Source organism: Rissa tridactyla, chromosome 6, assembly GCF_028500815.1.
Source record: "Rissa tridactyla isolate bRisTri1 chromosome 6, bRisTri1.patW.cur.20221130, whole genome shotgun sequence".
NCBI lineage: Eukaryota > Metazoa > Chordata > Aves > Charadriiformes > Laridae > Rissa > Rissa tridactyla.
Genome location: NC_071471.1, coordinates 8,283,288 through 8,302,984, shown reverse-complemented (window position 1 = coordinate 8,302,984; position 19,697 = coordinate 8,283,288).

The following is a 19,697-nucleotide window of genomic DNA, read 5'->3' as shown; positions in this document are numbered from 1 at the left end:
TAATAACTACTTTAATCCAGCAATCATAATATGATTTAAAATGAACCCTTTTGTGCCATTGATTTCAGAATAATTACTGTTATATTGTACTTCTGCAAGAGTTATTCTCAGTTAACCACTTGAAAATAACATGCTCTACTTATTGAAAAAAATAAATCTGATTATCCCCCAAAGCTCAATATTCTTCCTACATCTGCGCTTCAATTGTATGGAGGCATACGATCGTAATGTTTGCTGGTGACCTGAGAGATGCTGAAATAGGCTCCTTTCTGCATCCACTCTAGGAAATACCAATAGGCGTAACACCTAGTCCAAAGTAGCCTTTTTTTAATGGTGGCTTTTTTTCCCTCTGAACCAGGGACATGGTCACTGTTCAGGCCTCATAGGTCTGTCAATTATGTTTAATCGTGAAAGAGCAATAAAGACACAAGGAATACATTTTCCTTTTTTCCCCCTTTTCCTGCCTCCTACCTCTGACTTTCAGTTGTCTCTCTATATACATAAAGTTTCCTAATAAGACCTTCAAATTAAGATCTGTTAGTCTCTTTGAAGTAAGAGTGACAAGGAAGGAGAAGATGTCCATAATTAGAGATATGAAGAAAAATACCCTGTGGTTGTTCACAGGTCTGTGGGAGCATTGCCATTTTAAGTGCGGAGCCCTTGTGTAAGTCTTTACAGAAATGGAAGAAGAAATTTTGACCCCGTTTGTCTGTAGAGCCATTGTAATCAGCAATGAAAGAAGATGGTGACACATCAAAGAGCACTTCAAGCCAGCAAGGAAAACTATCAAAATAGTAATGAAAAGGAAAAGTCCTTGAATTCTCTGTCCTGCTCTGAGGGCCCTGAATTGTGTGATTGCACAACAGAGCCTGAATGGTGGTAAGAGAAGGGAAAGCGGGGGGTGGTGGTGCTAGCGAGTTCAACGGAAAAGTCAATCAGTTGTTCTTCTGAACTCTTAAATTCATATCTTGCTGGGAAAGAGGATTCTCAATGGGGAAATAATGTGAAAATTGTGCATTCTCAGCTTTTCCTGATTTCACACAGCCTTTTGTGTGGCCCCTTCCTTCCTGTATTGCAGAGATGGAGCGCAGGGAAAGGTGTTTGACTATGCATTCCCTCTTCACCTTCCCCAACTGAGAGAGCAGCGAAGAGTTTTTCTTCTTTAGTTACTGACGAAACTTTTATCAAAGAGATGAGAGTTACTACATTCTCCATCTGAAAATTACTTAGATGGAACAGATTGATAAGTGGAAAATCTTAGGGTAAAAAGAATGACAAGACACTAATATTTTACTGAAACATGAATTTAGCTGTAGCATTTATTTGTTGCCAATAACTTTAATGAGTTAACAGCTCTTTATCATGGGAGATTCAAATTTAAATCTCAGATCTTCTTTATGGCTCGCTTTTAGAGTGCCTACAGGAAAAGATATTGTTAAAAGAGATCCAAGTTTTACAACTTTTGTTATATGTAGACAAGACTGTCACATCTTTTCAATGAGCTCAAGAATATGGGTCAGCAAATTTGAGAACACATGAGCAGGCTGATAAAACAAAAGTGAAAGACTGACTCATGTGTCAAGTAGTGATGTTGCTGCAAGCTTTTTCTTGTCTCCTGCAGTATGAGGACTGGGTAAATAATTTACAAAACTCATGTTAGTCCTTCTGGTGATACTAAATGATTTTTTCATAAATTTATAAATTTCTTCTGGGAAGAGCTTTCAATGGTTTTGGAGCTGTGGTGTTGAAGCATGTGTTCCTTTGGTCTATTTAGTTTTAAATAAGTGGTTTGCCCTACTCCTTCAAGGTGTGTAGCTCTGCTGTTTGCTGTTTCTGAAAGGTCATGCTGAAAATCCCAGCTACTTGACTAAAATATAGCATATTTTAAAGTACATTTCAAATTGTTATTGAAAGGTAAAGTGAATTATTATTGAAAGTGTAAAGCAAACGCTAATTGAGTCAGAAGTTGCATTGCTTGTACTCTTTTTCCTCCTGTGCGTAGCAAAAGAGCAATACTAATCTCATTGAAATATATAATCTTCTTTGATAGATCCCCATGTCCATTCAACCCTTCCGAACTTACTGCTGCAGCACTGGGGTGATGGTTTTCTGGGCAGATTCTCCCATTCGATTCCGCCATTAATATCAGACTCTGTTCATCTGTGGAAGTGTTGACATTGCCACTGGGACACTGCCATCTGAGCTCGCCGGCCACGGATGGTTTATAGTGGTTATTGCTCCTCTGTGTGCTGGTGACTGCTGTGTGTCTGGAACATGGGCAGTGTCTCAGGGGGTAGCGGGGAGGCTCAAAAAGCCTTTACACACTTGTCCTGCTTATCTTAACTGCGGTGCTCAGGTCACTGCCAGAGGAAGACATATTTATAGCTTGAATATTTTATTTGTGTTGCCTTCCTGAGGGCATCTCTCATTCCTTCAGGTTCATTGGGCTCCATGAGACTCTTCCTGGTTTCTTTGCTTCAGGCAGAGTTCCTCAATTCAATGCTAGTCTTCCCTTACAGTGTTTACAGAATTTATTTTTTTTTTTTCTTCTAAATATGCATCACCCTTTGGATTTTATGTATGAATTGCACCTTCTGCTTTTTGGCACTTTCTTGAAACCCTGAGGAAGTTTGAGGAATGGCTTGTTTTGGATCATCTTTCCCTCGTTTCTTTCCTAAAGCCCTTCTATTAAATTAAACAAATAGGTTATTGATAGCAGTCCTCTTGATCCAGGTCAGCCTCCAGTGCTCAGAAATGATTGCAAAGCTGCTGTGAGTCCTGTCATTGTGATTCTCTTAAATGAAGTGAGGGAGGTGAGCAGCAGAGTGATATCTGCTGCACCTGCATGGATCCCCACCACCCTTTAGTTCTCCCCTGGAGTCAAACCCTGGCATGCTTATAATGCATTTTTGGCATGTCTTCACCAAGACTTTCCTGTTGGATTTCCTGCTTATTGGAAGGAGAGAGCTGACAGTTACCTCTGTGGGAATTTCTTGGGTTTCAGATTTTTTTTTCTTAGGAAAATCTGTATATGAAGAGAAATTATATGTCTAGGCAAAAGCAGTTTATTGATGTTCAAAATCTAATTTAAAAATTATGTTCTTTCAGTTTTCAAATGAAGGCAATGAATTCAAAGCTTTAATACACTCTGTGGAAGGAAAGCTTTATATCCCGTTCTCCTTTTGTCCTTATCTTGTCTCCCCTCTTATTTCCTAGACTTTTTAATTACCATTTCAATACTTCTCCCTTAACCTTCCCTCTCCCACAAGTTTTCTTTCACCAGTTAGAAAAAGGAGAAAACAAAGTTGACTATTATTCTGTTGTTCCCAGAAGACAGCAGAAAACAGGTAGTAAATAGGGCTAGATGATAAGTAGTTCCATCCTTTTCCATGGAAAAATAAGGAAGAGATGGATGTGTTTGGTTTTTGCTTTTCTTTTCTTTACTCTGATGTGCCCTTTCTTCTATTCTTGGGTATCTTCCTTCACCCACCAGAATTTTGAAACTGCTCATGTTACTGTAAAAATCATTAGGCTCAAATTTGTGACAAATATTTACTGTTGACCTGGTAATAGAGACAAAAACCCACCAAGTCTGATGGGAGAGGTTGACGATGAGCAGGGATGATCAGGGTCCTCGGAGTGGCAGGTGGCAGATTCTGCTAGGCCACCTCCATCACAGCTGTGGCTTGAATGGCAAGTGGGTGGCCTCATTCAACGACAGCACCACGAACCTCCCATACTGGAGCTGCCTGCTGAACAGTATTGCGCAAACACGGTTCTCCAGCAAGGACCAGATGCACCTACTGAATAATTGCATTTGGATTTCATTGCTTCATATTTTTAAACTTAAGCCCTAAAATGCTGAGACAGCTAAGTGTGTTCTGAGCCACTTTACAAATCCCAATCATTCAAACATATGACCTGTGTTGATTAGTAAATACTCTTCAGTGTTTTTGCAAGAAAAGGATGACTTCAACACTATTCTAGGCTAGGATTTACAAGACTTTGTCATTAAATATGCATTTTTATGCTGTTTCCACAACATGACTTTCATTTTATTGCTAAAGTGGTATAAACTCCACTGTGAACGCTCCCAGACTGCTATGAAATGCTATTTATAGAAGAAACAAATGTAGCTGCAATCCTATATTGATGCTTTACTGGTGCAAGTTAAGCTGTATTTCATACCTGACAATTATGAACAGAAAAGCAAGAAAATGAATTGCTGTTTCAAGTTGACTGTGGGTTTCATGTGGCGTTGTAGGAGATAACATCAAGTAGTGACTAATAAGACTACGTATCAGGATTATTTGAATTACTAAATCAGGGTGACAGTAACAAATTGTCCTTTTATGCTGTCTCTGTAATTAAATGAACCATTCCCAGTTGTTATTGCTGAAATGGTATTTTCAGAGGACCGCAACTACAGCCTTAGCTGAGAACTTGGACTCAGAGGCACCCCTTGAATGACTTGAGTGGTTGAGCACTGCATGTGAAGCACAGGGAGCCACAGTTTCCATGCTGAAGGGCTGCTGCACGCCAGTAGTTGTCACTGGTGCTGGTGTAACTGCCCAGAAAGAACTCTATTTCCATCTGGGCTCATCTAATCAAATGATCTTATCTTCTGACCATGCAGAAAGACCTGTCCTCACTGTGATGGTGAATACCATGAAGGGAAAGGATGTAGAATCAAGCATCAGAAGGTTCTCGCACTATGTACTGACTGCATCTCTAAACTTATATAATGGGATGTAAATCCCTATGTTCTACACTTTGTCCAAAACATACTCTGTAACTATTCAATTTTTTAAATGTTTTTTTTTGTCCCTGTTGAAGAAAAACCTGGTGACGCCAGTCCAAGTGGGCCAATGTTCTCTTTTCCTTCCCTGTGTCAGGGGCTGGGGACAGCAGTAAGACTAGCGCCAGCAACAAGCACAACTAGTAGCTCCTCAGGTTTTGGAGATCTCAGTGGTGCTGAGGATACCAATATCTGGTTGCGGTGACTTTGGGCTTTACAGTCAATTTTTTGTTATTGGTCTTCTAAAACAAAGACATGTCAAATATTCCCAAATGCCTCTTGCTCATTTCTTTCTTCCTCTTCAATGCTGCATAATGGCAGTGGGAAACCGCTGGTGTCAGTTAATCCTCTGAAAACCTGGAGCCCTTGTAAGAACTGCTGGATTTCTTGAGCTGATTTCAGAGTAGTGTGTTCTGGAGGAATTAAATATGACTCTAGGTTAATATCTTCTAAAGAAAAAAAACCTTAAAGCAGGAAACTGACCTCACTCTATGGTCACTGGCTGATCCAGTTGTACCCAAGCAGTTACCCCAACAAACAGGGATTTTTCTCAAAGGATCACGAACTCCAGCTGGATTAGTCTCAGGTCTGGTCTAGATGGGAGGCTTCATTTCTCTGCATAAGATGTACAGAACACGGAATAAAATACTTCTGTCAGAAGTAAGTATTTTTCTTCCTTCTATCTTAGGTCCAGAATTTGCAGACTTTGTAGCTGTCTATGGGTACTAAAGCGTTTGGCGCTTAATGGCTATTTTCCCCTTCTTTATATTTCAAAGTAATTTCTTTGTATATGTAAAAAAAATTCTTTGTGATGTCCTTAAGTGAAATCATACAAAAACAGAGCATTAGATAGTAACTTGATGTTAGTAGGGTTGAGAATTACTGTAGCAAGCATATGGTTTAACAGGGATCAGGCAAGAAACAACTTAGAGTGATTTCCCCAAAATTTTGAAATTATAATCTGGATAAATGCAGAAAAATTGCATATGCATCTTTCTCATCCCAACACAAATAAGTATATTAAGCTAAGAACTAGAAATTAAATTGATATCAAAAATACAAGTGAACTGATGAAAACCATTGTAATCTGCGATTCCTTATGATTAAATCCCGAATGATAAAACACATTGCTACCCCTAAAGCTTTGTAAATTAGTTTGTCTCAGCAAAGCTTCTATGGGTAGATGGTAAATCGTGTTAGTTCTCATGTCGGGGTAATTACACGGTTCTGAGCTCTTGATTGTGTGGCTGCAAATAACAACTTTGCCTGTACTTTCTTGACATATTGAGTTTGAAGAGCTCCTGTCTCCAAGCAGTCCATTGCCATGCTGAGATCTATTTTGTCAATGACTACAGGATGCTTCACTCAATATGCATATCTGTTGGGAAAGTGCTAATTTTCCTGGCAAGTGAAGGACTGAACATCTGCCAGTCTTCACTTTCCAGGCAGCAAACAATGTGAGGAAACCACTTTCCATGCTGTTGAGGTGTCAGCGCTGTCACAGCGTGTATTAAAACTGAACAGGAGATATATTCATTCTGAAGTGCTGGATGGTCACTTTGCTAAACTAGGTAGCCTGATTTTGTCAATAAATTAAGACTTAATTTAATAGTATGACTTGGGTTTTTTTGAGAAACTAAGCAGTTATAGGATAGATGTGCAAATGGATTAAATGCAGCGCTTTCCACCCCATCCCCAATTTAAAATAATAATAAGAAAAAAAGAAAAGCAAAACACTAGAAAAACCAAACATGCCAATGCCAAACGCAAGGAGCAAGATCCCAGACCCCAGGAGTATTTTGTTTATTTAAAAATTTCTTTTCTGCAACTCTCAGTTAATATGGTTTTCACAATGGGACTGTTGAATATCTGCTGTATTTGGGAAATCAAGGAAGACAAGGCTGTTTGGAAAAGTGTGTGTGTGTGGGGAGGGAGCCCTGTTCAGAGAACACCACCCAGCTGTCTTACAAGTTTCAGTGTAATCAGCTCTCATTATAATGTGATATCATGTGTGGAGGAAGGTTATAAAAGCAAATGGAATGGTAGCAGGTTCTTCTATAGCACAGCTAATGTACAACATAACTATTTTTTACATGCATTGTTGGAAGAAAAGAATTCTTTGAAATAGAGACTTTATTTATTAATCTTTAATCTAATAGCGTGTTTGTTGCAGAGAGGCCCTGGGAAATGGTGTGCTCTATAGAGAGCAGCCGCCTCTGATCCTTGTGCGTGGGAGGCCAGGTGTGAAAAAGTGCACGTCCCTCTAGAGAGGATGGGTGAGAAAATTCCATGGTGTGTGGTCATGTGGCAACTATGTAAGATAAATAAATTCTCTTTTAAACTGTCAGAACTCACCTGTTAAACCTTTAACTTCTTTGAATGCATGTTTAAGGCAAAAATAAATATCTCTTCAGACAGTAATAAACCTACCAAAATGAGGAAGGTACATACATCTGGTCCAGACCGGTTGAATATTTATTAAGCTGGCACTGGATTTTTGGTCTTGCTTGATTATTATTTTTTTCCTTCCTGCTAAAAAAAAAAAAACAAACCCACATACCAGTTGTCCATGGAAGGAGGAGAACTATCTCAGTGTTGAGTACTTTTCAAATCCCTATCTTGACCTGAGTGACTTCAGCATGCTATTTGATTTCTATATTTGTAAAGAAAATTCTTTAGTTTGGACCATAATAATATATAGTACATGTCAGGGCCTGCAGCTGGGCTGAGGGAGCTCTCAGAGCATGAGTCAGACTTCTGACAACAGCCGCTTGGGCAGCATCATTGCATGTTGGGAAAATTAAGGACATATCTTGTTATAATTATTAAGCGCTTGTAACTCTCTTTCCCCCTGTGTCGTTGTTGGGAAGTGCCACACGTTGGCTGACAGCTGGGAATTTATAGTGCGTGCGTGCTCTGAAGTAAAGAGTTTGCAAGGAAAATTACAGTTGCATCTATGAGGCTTAGAAACGGGAATATGTTCTCAATTTATTTAACAAGGCAGTTAGTGCAAAGCCTTTCTTTCATGAAGTGGCAATTAAATATCTCATGTTGAAGAAATGTTACTAAATCCCACTCAAATACTAAAGGGGAACTTTCCCATCAAGTCTTCGGGCCACAGGTATACCAAGCAACAAGTAAAAAGCAAGCAAACTATCTGGCTGCCAGAAACGTTTGCAATAAATTACATATGTCAATTATAAGCCAAGGCCTTTCCAGAGGAACAATTCTTCTCTAGGTCTGGTGAAGGGAGCAGAGCGATGCTTCTGTGCATCTCTGCGGCCAGTGTTGAGTGAAGGCTTCACCCTTCGCTACGCCGTATGGTTGGGAATGCAGTAGGTGTTAGGATATTTGCTACTGCTAAGATAAAAGCATGTTAAGAAATCTGTCTGAAAATACCCATTCTCCTCTAAGACTTCTTCTCTAGCTGAAAATACCAGCAAAGGACAGTCAGCACAAATGAGGCTGCTGGATGTAAAAAGTGATGGAACAGCAAAACTACTCTCATGCTTCTCCAACATTTGCTTAAATAAAACCTACTCATTAATTTTTTTTCACCCATGGCCTTCCTTTCATGTATACCTCATGTGTTGCTTTTCATTTCAAATTTTGTCATGGATTTTACCGCTGGGCTTATAGGTGTGAGTCTCCAAGTACTTAAACCATGTATGGATGAGATGCATGAAGCACAACTTGCAACTAGTAGCTAAACAAAGCTAACCAGTACAGATCACTTTTTTTTTTTTAACAATAGATGTAATCAGATAAGAAATACTAATCCCACAGAATGATAGGGGTTGGAAGGGACCTCTGGAGATCATGTAGTCCAACCCCCCTGCCAAAGCAGATCCCTCTGTATAAAACACTTGTTCTTCTAATTAAAACGTTGCTTTTTATACCAAAAATAATGTTGAGGGAGTAGCTGTTAGAACAGCAAAGGTTAGGTAAGCCATTTATACTGAATACTTAAATAAATCTTCTGTTATGGCTTGTCATTATCTCACAGTATCTTTGTGTTAAAGAAATATATCTGACATTGAGTTAAATCCTCTAGTTCAAGGCATTTCTGTTGAGATGCATTAGATACGCACGCTGCAAGTAAAGAGTACTCAGAGACAGGCCAGTATCCTGCCATAAATTTTCACTTTGGCAAGTAAATTGTATTGTCAACAACAACTTTTTTTTTTTTTCTTTCCCCTCAGTTTTCTTGGAAGTGTTTGGGGGTCTAAGCCGTGATTGCTGTACTACTGAAGCTGAAAAGGATGTTGATGTGGAAAAGTATTAAGCCACGCTGTCTGCAGTGGGGTTGATGTTCTCTTCTTTGCCCTTCTTCTGTGAAAAGTTATTCACGGAGGTACATCTTAACCCATGGGAACACAGGGCGTCATTTCTAACAGTTACAGTCCGGGAAACTTAATTTTTGTGAATGAGATACTGAATCCAGTGTGTCAATACATATTAGGATAATAAAACCTTTCCCCCCCTCTTGTCCCCCACCCCGTTCTGATTTTAAATAAATAAATTCAGTAGTAAAATGATAAACTACTGTCTTATACATGATCTGTATTTATGGAAGTTGGACAGGAACGTTGAACAGCACGTTGTATCTGCCTACTTGCTTAATCTTTCTTTCTCCATCTTAGGAAAATTGGTTCCCAAAATTGGGGTAAGAAATGCAATTGTGGGGAAGAAAGGGGAGCCTTCCCCCCATCCCAGTTTGTTATTTCTAGTATGTGCAGAGACAACTACTATCATGTTAAAATGTCAACAAAATAGAAAGAAAAATGGTTACTTTTTTGGTGATAATTCATGTATAGTAAAGCAGTTGCTCTCGGTACATATAAAAACTGCAGAGATAGGTCTTTAGCTTTATATTAAATAACTTTGCTAAGCCCCACCTCAACAGGTCACCTTGTTCTCGAATTATTAATCTGTGTGATGTTTCTGGTAACTTTGAAGCATAAAATTTGGCCTTTGTGCCTTGATGCTCAGGTTTGTGCTCTAAACTGGATGTATATACCTGGGATTAATCAAAAGGAGATGTGAAACACCCTGGGTTGTTTTTTACATAGGCATTTTTACTAATTATCTGCTACTTTGAGGATAATATTTTACATTCATTATCAAGTTTGTCTTTAAACGTGCTTATTTTATGATAATATTCCAGAATAAGCAAGATTCCAAAAATCCAGAAGTAGAAGAGCCTGACTGGGTAGTGTAATGGATTATAATTTAAAGGCACTTGAAAAAAATTTTGAAGATTTAACATATCCAGGAGTTTATGTATAAGACATTATCCAGCTGACTACTTCCACGCACTTCACAAATGACTGTGACTGGGAGATATGAAGTAAATTTTTCTTGAGATCTTGCATTTTAAACTACTTTACTAGAAAAGAAAGCCACTGCACTCAAAAATGGATGGTTTTGTCTCAAGGCAGAAAGAAAATCTGGGATGAGTCCTGTTTTCCCTCCTCTTCCCCAAATCTGAGGTGTGTCTTTCCACTTACAGTTGTCACAGCCTCGGGCAAAGGTGTCTACAGGAACTCCTTGCGCTAGAAATGATCATTTTACGTGGTTCTGCTATGTGAGCTCTGTTCCCTCACACAGAGAGCCTTGGTGATGCTCAGCTTTTGGACCAGGAGTTATTAAATCGTCAGACTTACCTACAAACCGTGACCACCTCTCTGAAAATGCTTTGTGTATCCTAAGGCTTTGAAGGAGTGATCTCATGCGGTTATTGTTGCCCAGGATCAGGGACAATGTGCAGCCTTGCAAAATCCGTTCTACATCAACGCAGCTGAGATGCCCCCTCTCCCACCACGATGGTTTCTGAACCTTCATGAGATACTTAGTTTGGGTACCAGTTAGCAGGCAAGTCATCTGAGTTACCTAGGGATGGTTTGAAAGCAGGCAATCCATTGCCTCCAGACCTTTTGCTTCAGACAAAGACGGTAATCGCTGCCGTTCAGCATCGGCTCTCCACGGCAGGCAGCCAGGAGAGACGAGGCAGAGTTACACCCGGCAAAGTCTCCAATGCCAACACGGAGAAACACCAGCGTAAAACACAAGTAGGCTCTAGCTGTAAGCCAGGCTCGCGTTTTAAATTCTGAAGTGTTTAAAAGGCCCAAGGTGATACTCTTAGGAAACTTGTTTAACAAATTTAAAATATTTATTAGAAAGGCCCAGTGAGATGTTACAATTAAAAAGGAAAGTCTGATTTATACGGATGATCTTTTGATTAGACACACGCTGAAATCTCTGAAAATTGGCTGGTGAGCAGGGCGTTGCTAACAAGCTTTTAATGTCTAAAGCTTTTGATCCATTAGGGTAAGAAATGAAGAGAAAGTTGGGTATGTGAAGCATGTGCCTTGCAGTTACTGCCTTCCTTGGGCTGGCTTCTGGGAGAGAGCCACACCCTGCTATCAGTAAAACTGAACTGTAATTTGGATAGGAATCTAGGTATTGGAAAAACCTTTTAAAAGTACGGCAGTCTTGCCTTGAACAGTGTGACTGTGGGGCCAAGCGAGCAGGAGAGCTGAGCAAAGTGCATCCGTGTCTGAGTGGCCAGCATTAATTCTCATTAATTCTTCTGGTGTGATATGATTATGGGATTTTTTTGATTCAGGCAGATATAAGGAGGAACTGGGGAAAACTGAATTATTATTTTTCTTTTTACTTCTGATAGTTTCAGAAGGTTTATGCTGGGGCATAGGGCAGAGTGTGCTGTAGCACATTCTGTAGATGTTATGCAGTAATGTTGAAGTAAAATACGGCAATTAGTTTCTGTTACTGTTGTAAATAAGTTCTGGAGTCGCAGAGTAATTTATGTTGGAAACCTGAATTCTGTGGCTCCATGGAGACTTTGTATAAATCACACGTATCTTAAGACGTATGGCATCTTGCAACCGGCTCTCATGTCTTTCAGTAATAATAACTTTTAATTCCTTGTGTTATTGCAGGTACTCTTATTGTATTTTGAGGATCTGTTCCAAGCAATATGGATGGGTAGTAGGAAATTAAAATTAAACAGTAAAATTTCAAAATCGCAGTGGAAGAGTTTGACACTTGATCTCCAGAGCTCTTCTAAATTTCCCAGACAAGCTATACTCTAGCAAAGGCTTCAAAAAATTATGTGAGCAAACTTCCTTGGGAAGAATTAATTTCCAAAAGGCTTTCTGTATGAAGTACTCTGATAGGGAAAGTTTAATATCCTCGTGTTATATTGCTATGTAGTTGGCGCGCGCTTAACATCTGAAGTCAGAAAAGACAGTCATTAAAATATATATTTAATCTATAGAGAATAGTAGTGCGTATGTATCCCTGTGTTCATGGTCTACATATATGCAATATGTACTTTTAGGATGTGATATAGCTGAAATACTTTGCTAGATCTTACGTTAGTGGGCTGATTCCCTTCAAAGTCAAGTGACGGGCTGCAATGACATCTAAATTAAAGACAAAAAACAAGCCAACCACCCCTCTCCCAGAATTGCTTGTTCCATCTCTGTGTCATTATAGGCACCTTTAAAATCCTATTTCACCCTGATGAGTGGAGCAAATTTAAAGAGTCTCACTTTGCAGAACGCCTGGAAAAATGGCCAATATGTGTATAATAAATTTTCCCTTTATTAATATTTATGACATCAACATAAAATTGAACATTAGGAATATAGAAATACCCATTCTTATTCACTGCTCTCCATTTAATCTTCCCTATCAGCCTGTGACTGACTGCCAGCTGCTGCGGAGGGAGGAGGTTTTTCTCTATTAGTGTGGCTAAATCTGTCTCCACTGCCCCCTGCTTATCACTTTTCCTCCCCCCATCCATGCTTCCAGTAGCTCAGCATTTCCAACTGCAATCCCTGCTCTGCTTGGGGCTGGACTCCATGGGCACCTCCTTGTCCATCACCCAACTCCCTTCAGTTTGCTGCTGGGTTGGGTTTTTTTAGCTCTGATTTTTCCCACAAGCAGACAGGCCAGTACCTGTCACTTTGAAGAAAGGGAGCCTTATAGTTAGATTTACAATAAAATTTTTCATTTTGGATAGAAAATGAAAGAAAGCATTGGGCAAATTCACAAGAGATCCTGCCCAGTGTCCCTCTCTGCTGAGCTGTGGCCTCGCATACATCTGCCAGCCTTTCACAAATAGCTTTTAGCTGTTTGGTGGTAAATCAGATGCAACCTCTCTAACTCACTTTGACAACGGAAAGTGCCCCACTGTAGAGGATAAATGGAAAAATACTGCATTTGCAGAGAGTTGGGTACCAGCCTGATGGATACCTGGCTTTTGCGGTCAGACGTGCTCGTGCCGTGAGCGGTGCAGGGAGGACCTGGGACTTCCCCGGTCTGACTGTGTTTATCCCATATAAACTCCCGCTATGGTCTCCAAACACAGGATTTTCTGGGCACGGCTACCATGCGCACACCCTTGAGCTGGTGTGGGTGAGCGGGAGCTGACATAGCAGAGCCCAACATGTTCACTGGGGATTAACTTGCTGGACCTGATGTGCTTCTGTGGCAGGGAAATAATCATGAATGAGATAATGTCTGGTTTGGGTGTTTTTGCCGTCACCTGTATGAAGGAACTAAGCTTCCAACCAAAACCTCCTCGTGTTTGAAGTGTCGCAGGATCAGGCCCGCTGACCTTGCACCAGAGCCCATTGCTGCGTCTCGTTCTGCCGGAGCAACAATGCTGCCCGTGCCAAAAATGAATTTGATGTCATCCTCTGATTTAGAAGTTATTCATTTAATCTTCTCTTGCTTGCTCAAAACAGTAGTCATTTTGATAAGTTGTCAAGAGCATCTGTCATCTGTTCTTCTGTCTTTGGCAAGAAAATATATATTTAATTTTTTTCTTAATTTCACATGCAGCTTTCTGGGATCCTGATTAAGCACAAATTATCTTGCCATCAAATTGAGCTGTTTTAGTGCAAAATTAGTGCAAAAATAAAGCTCATTAGAAGGGTATACTGCCATGGGGACTGATGGATGGAAAATCTAGATATCGGACAGACAGCCTGGGGACTCTTTTTCAGCTGTATAAATCTGGTTCTAGCATCTGAAGGGAGAAGCACATCATTATTTACTGTTGGCCTGGATTTATCTGTAGCGTTCTCATGTGAATTGAGTTTGAATACATGTGTTATTTTTAAAGAGTCCCAAGAGTGTTTGGGATGTGGAGAAAATGGGGAGGATGATCAAATTAAAGCTGAAGCTGTAACATAAAGCAGATAAATATAAGAATTAGGTGACATACATATAAAAAGTGCCAGTAATTCATCATGAGGTGATCCATACAGATACTTTACCCAGTACTCCTGAGAAGCAGTTAGAAGTTCCCTGGAGTATGGTTGACTACAGGTTGCAGAGTTCTGGATTTTTTATTTGTGCATTTATATTTACTGAATTTCTGGGTTTTTCTTCTTTCACATGTCAGAGGAGATTCTCTTGTAGCATATACAAAATACTTGGTTTGGAAAAGCTTCTGAGATGTGTGGTGTAGCCTCACAATGTGACTGATGGAGGCAGCTTTAATCAAAGACAAATGCAGGTAAAATACATGCCTGGAAGCTGTTTTCAGGTTGTGGGGAGTAGAGACGCAGGGTGACACTGCTAACCTAAAAGTGCTGGATACCAAACCAGAAACTATTTTAAGGCATTTGCAATAGGTGTCTAGCTGAATAAATGTTAACTCCATTTCAGTTTGGGGAAACCAGCCCATAGAAATGACAAAAAGGGGAGCGAAAGATAGTTTTCCAGAAAACTTGGAAGCTGAAACTTCCAAATGACTAAACAGCAGATAAATTTTAAAAGTGTGTTTTTAAAGTCTTGTTTATGACTGTCTCACATTAGCGATGGGCAGCTTCCACCCTTCGTTTACCTTCTGCCTTGGGCTCAGTCTCTCTGGCGACTCAAAGGGAGACACTGCCAGGAGTTTCTCCCTTTTACAACTTATCCCATCTCTCTTGTAACCCCAGTCACTGGATAAAGAAAAACCACGCAAAAGGATGCTGAAAATGTGGCTGGAGCAGCTGCACAGCATCCAATGGGTCTGTGCGCCTCCACTGCCGCAGTACCTGAGTGATTGAGGTTGGGTCACGTATCTGGGGTTTGTAACCCATCAATTAAGTATGAAGATACTATTACTTCTGTTATCTAGCCAATGATCTACATTTTTTGGGGAAGCTCATGGTGTGGAAGCTAGAGAGCTTGCCAATATCTGACAAACTCATTTCCTAAGCTTTTGCCTTTGCTACTACACACACACGCACACATGCACGCACGCACACACACACAAGACCCCAAACTTCATACATTTTCTGATGTTGCTCTGAAGTTCCTACATTCCTCCTTGGAGGGGAAGAGCAAATTAATCAGGAGAGACTTGAGGGTTACACAGGCTTTAGATCATCAGGAAAACATCCTTATGAACATGGGAGAGCTGCAAAATGCACTAGGATTTTGTCTGCTCAGGGTTAATTTAGCCCATCATTCCTCCCAGCAGCAAGTCCAGTACTCTTTCAGAGTTCACCAGCCCGTCTTTCGAGGGGCTGTATGAAGAGACCAGGTACAAGGTGCCTGGAAAGGACACTGAAGCTGACGAGGCGTCAGGTCTTGCTGGCATTTTGTCTTGTGGGCGCTTTATTCGGCAGCATGCTGTGCTCTGTGTGCCTTTCTCTAGGACAGCTGGCTGCACTTCAGGGGGCTTTTCAAGATGAAACACGCTGGAAAAAATAAATAATTATTATTATTATTGTTGTGCAGCTATCATGGTTATGAATGTTTAATTTATAGACTCCAGACTGTGGCCAAACTCCATGCAAGGAACAAGAGGGGAAAAAAAAAAAAAAAAAATAGTGATTACATGCTAAAAATGTCTGGAGCCTTCTGTACTATACCTTCTGAAAGTGTATTTGTTATTAGCTTACAAAGCAATTGAGCTGTATGCTAAATGGATCAACAGCAGTTACGAGTGGACAAATGTAAGATGCGTTTGCTTGAGGTTCCTCGAGCTGTCCCCTGTTGTGCAGTACACGTTGCACCTGGGCTCTCATCTGGGGCGAAGGCGCCGGATGGCTCGGGCGCGCAGACAGCTATGGGCGGAGCAGAGGCCTCAGCCTGTGCCTGCTGGATGTTTCTGATAAATATTTTAACAAGAGCTTTTGTCAAATCAAACACATGCAATTATTTCCAGTATTTTAAGGTTGAATCTCTTTGGGTTTGGTTTTTCTTTTCGGTGGTGGCTCTTTTTTTTTCTTTTTTCTCCCCTCTCCCTGAACTGATGGAAGAAATCTTATGTATGTTGGTGGCGAGGTCGCTGTGCAGGGAAGTAACTTAGACACTACTGAATATTGCGCCAAATACAACGGGGATGCCCCTGAGGGATTTGCAGATCCACGGGAGGGGATATAAGCTTTATTTTGGAAGCAGGTAAGGAGAGGAAAGATGCTATAGCATCTCTCCCTTACCTGGATTTCCTTGCCCATCCCTCTGTGTTTGCTGCTGCCAAATGTAACTTAACTTCAGAGCATCCTTCAGCTAGTCCTGCCATCTTCTTTTAATAAGTATTTTAAAGATAACCATGAAGGACACGTAGGGAATGTAGCCACGGTTTTCAGTGGGAAATGTCATATCCAGTGTCTATTCTATATGATATTCATTCCCACCATAAGCTCTCATTAACTTCAAGAAAAATGACAGGTTGAATACTGTACTCTCTTTTTTGGGTTTTTTTTTTTTTTTTTGGCGGGTAAAATCTTATCACTTTCTCTTGCTGCTTAAATAGACAAGAAGGTTTTAATACTGTCTCTAGGGCAGAAGAAATCTTTAGGACATTGTCTTGACTGTTTGTTGCTTTCTGTGTTTAAAACTCCTTTTAATAATAGTCCTGATTCTGCAGTCAGTTCTTTGAGGAGAAATCTGAATTGGTGAGGAGGCTCTGAATGGGATATTAATTTGTCTTTCTGTCAAGGACAATTCGGTCAAGTCTCTGATGGCCTCCAGCCTTCATGAGACCAGCTTACCCGCACCACATCTCTCACCCAAATACTTCTAGGATTGGAGCTTTTACTACTTGATTTAATCATCATGTAAGGATTCATTAACTTTTTTTTTTTTTTTATTTGATTAATGCAGAAAAGCTACTAGTGTGAAACACAGATTTATATTTTTCTGGGTGATAGCCACGTGAATAAATTTTTGAAGCAGTAAAAGTACAAAATAATTTAACTTCATTTTCTGTCAAAACACTTCAAAAACTCTGATCAGCTTGGTGTGAATCTTGTTGCTTGAATTTGGCACGCCATGCAGTGGTTAATGGCTATTTTGGGGCTATGATGTGGCAATGTGGAGAGAAAGGAAGAATCCATGGGGGAAACTCAAAATATATTGCAAATCCTATCTAGGTGGAACAAAATTATTCAACCTGACGCTGCAGAAACTGTGGTGATATCACTTTAGCATGCATGATTAAACTGAGTTTTATTTCTTATCATGGTACCTTGTTTTGTGTTGACAGACTGTAAGTTATAAGCAATTGCTACATATTTTGTAAGTAGCTGCATTTCGTATCCCATACGTTGTTCCACAATGTTTATAAGATCAGACTCTCCACAATATAGAACACTAAGAATACGTGGGCTTTGGTTGCATTTGTGTGGCCTCTCCACCCGCAAAATTGTGTAACTCAATTTTCTATCAAAACTGTTTAAGTCAAAAATGAAGACTGATGCTCTCTCTGAACCTCACTTCTGGTGAGCCGCGATGTGAGGTTGGCAGCAATCTGTTTCTCAAACGGGGAAAATGCTGTAGAACAAAGCTTTATTTGATGCAAAATCCAGAAGGATGAGACTGCGGATCATTTTAATAATTTTAATTTTGTAATGCTAATGAACTTTCTATCTCTTCCTTGGTTTTATTTGGTGGGAGAGTTGTAAATTAAGGAAAGCAGATACTAGAATTACAAGGGCAATCATGCTTCATAATCATCACCCAGCAGAGGCTTTTATTTCAGCAATGAACAGGAAACATTCAGGACAGTGGCATTAATTTTATTGCTTTGGTCGGCAGGTCCAAATTAACCAATTATAGGCATATGAAGAAGTGAAAATCACAGCTGGAGTACATCAGCTGCACAGAGCTTCTGCTGCACCCCGGGTGATGATTTCGAAAGCTCAAGGTAAGGTTGCTAAAGATGTTTAGGCTCCTTACTTCCATCCGAAAACACCTGGAACTGGGCACCCTTTATGGATTTTTTTTTTTCATGTATTTGGCTTGCAAGGATTTTTTGGTACACTTCAGTAAAAGAAAACTTTATGTGAGTCCACACGCTCGTAGTACAACAAAGACTTCAAGGGAAAGAAATATGGCTATTTAAATCAGAATTCACATCTGTTGATGTAAATGCTTTGTCAGTAGTGTGGGGGTTTTGCTGTCTTTTTGTCTTTTTTCCTGCTCAGCTTGGAGTGAGTGCAGATGGGGAAAAGTGTGGTTATTTCTGACAATGATTGTGTGAATGCCTTGCACGTGACACAACTGAATAGCAAGGAGAGGCTGAATGATGAGACACATAAGATCGGAGGGCAGCCTTATGGCAGATTTAGTTCTCCCCAACTTCAGGAGTCATTTGCAATATGTGATTATATTTTATCTCACATTACTTTGAAAGCAGTCTGGGCAGTATCTATTTTTTCCTCTTACTTGAGTTGTGTTCTTGGAGTGCTTGAATACTTTTTTTTTTTCCTTCATTTATTTTTCTGGAAGTGATTCAAAAGACATTTGGAGAAGTTAATGAGACAATTTGTAATTTATTCTGTTTTTTTTTCTTTTGGGGGTGATCCAAAGCCATTTGAAGGCAATAGAATGGTCTCATTCACTCTGAAGAGCTATGGGTTAGGCCCTCGATAAGAGTTGTTTTTAGTCTATTGACAATTAGGTGATATCTCCATATGTGAAATTATAAAATACGAGTATAAACAGTATAGCTTAAAATGTTTTAGTATTGCTTTGCAGTTCTGTTTTCCAGCATGCCGCAATTACGCTGCCTTGCTGGCCCTAGAGGTGGTGGGGCAAAGTAGTGTTTGGGTACAAGAACTGCTTTAAAATAGCCAGACCATTAGACTGATAAAGAGTGGTACCAAAAAAGAAAAATAAGAAAGGAAGTTGAAATCCAGATTTACTGTTGCCATGGGGATTTTTGGCAATAGTGAGGACAAGGCTCCTCTTCTGTCACTATGGGTCATAAGGAAGCTCCGTCAGTGGGCACAGGTATAGTTACTCCTGCCTTGGGACTGCAGGTGGACTGGCTGACCTCTTACTAAGTCACTTACAGCACTATTTTATGTGGGTGGTGGGGTGGTTTAGTGGTTTGTTTTTTGGGGACTGTTGGTTGGGGTTTGCAGGGGGCAGGGTATTGAGTTTTATGTTTTTTGGACCCTACAGAGTCATGCTCAGGACAACTATTAATGGTACATTATTTATACATTAGCGTGCTGTGATGGCAAAGTAGAGGGTAAATATAAACGAAAGGGAAGAAATTGAGGTAAAAGGAGAATGAAGAGGAGAATGAAGTTGCTCTCACTGGTAAATAAGGCTCAATGTCACCCCTTTTATTTGCTACCCACTGAAGGGGAGGAGGGGAATATATATTTGCAGCTATGTTAATATTAGCACGTTCAACATTGAAGATAAAACAAAACTGACCTATAGGTGTTTCCCTTTGGTTTGCTAGTTGTTCTGATAACTAGTTTTGGGAAGGGTTCGCCCATGGATGTTTCACCAGCAGACAGTAACGTGCCCACTGTGACTAAATGTGCTCATTCCCAATACCTCCTGTTCCAGCCTCGCTATACGAGACGTGAATTGCAGGGGCAGATGCATGATCTGGGAACTGATCCAG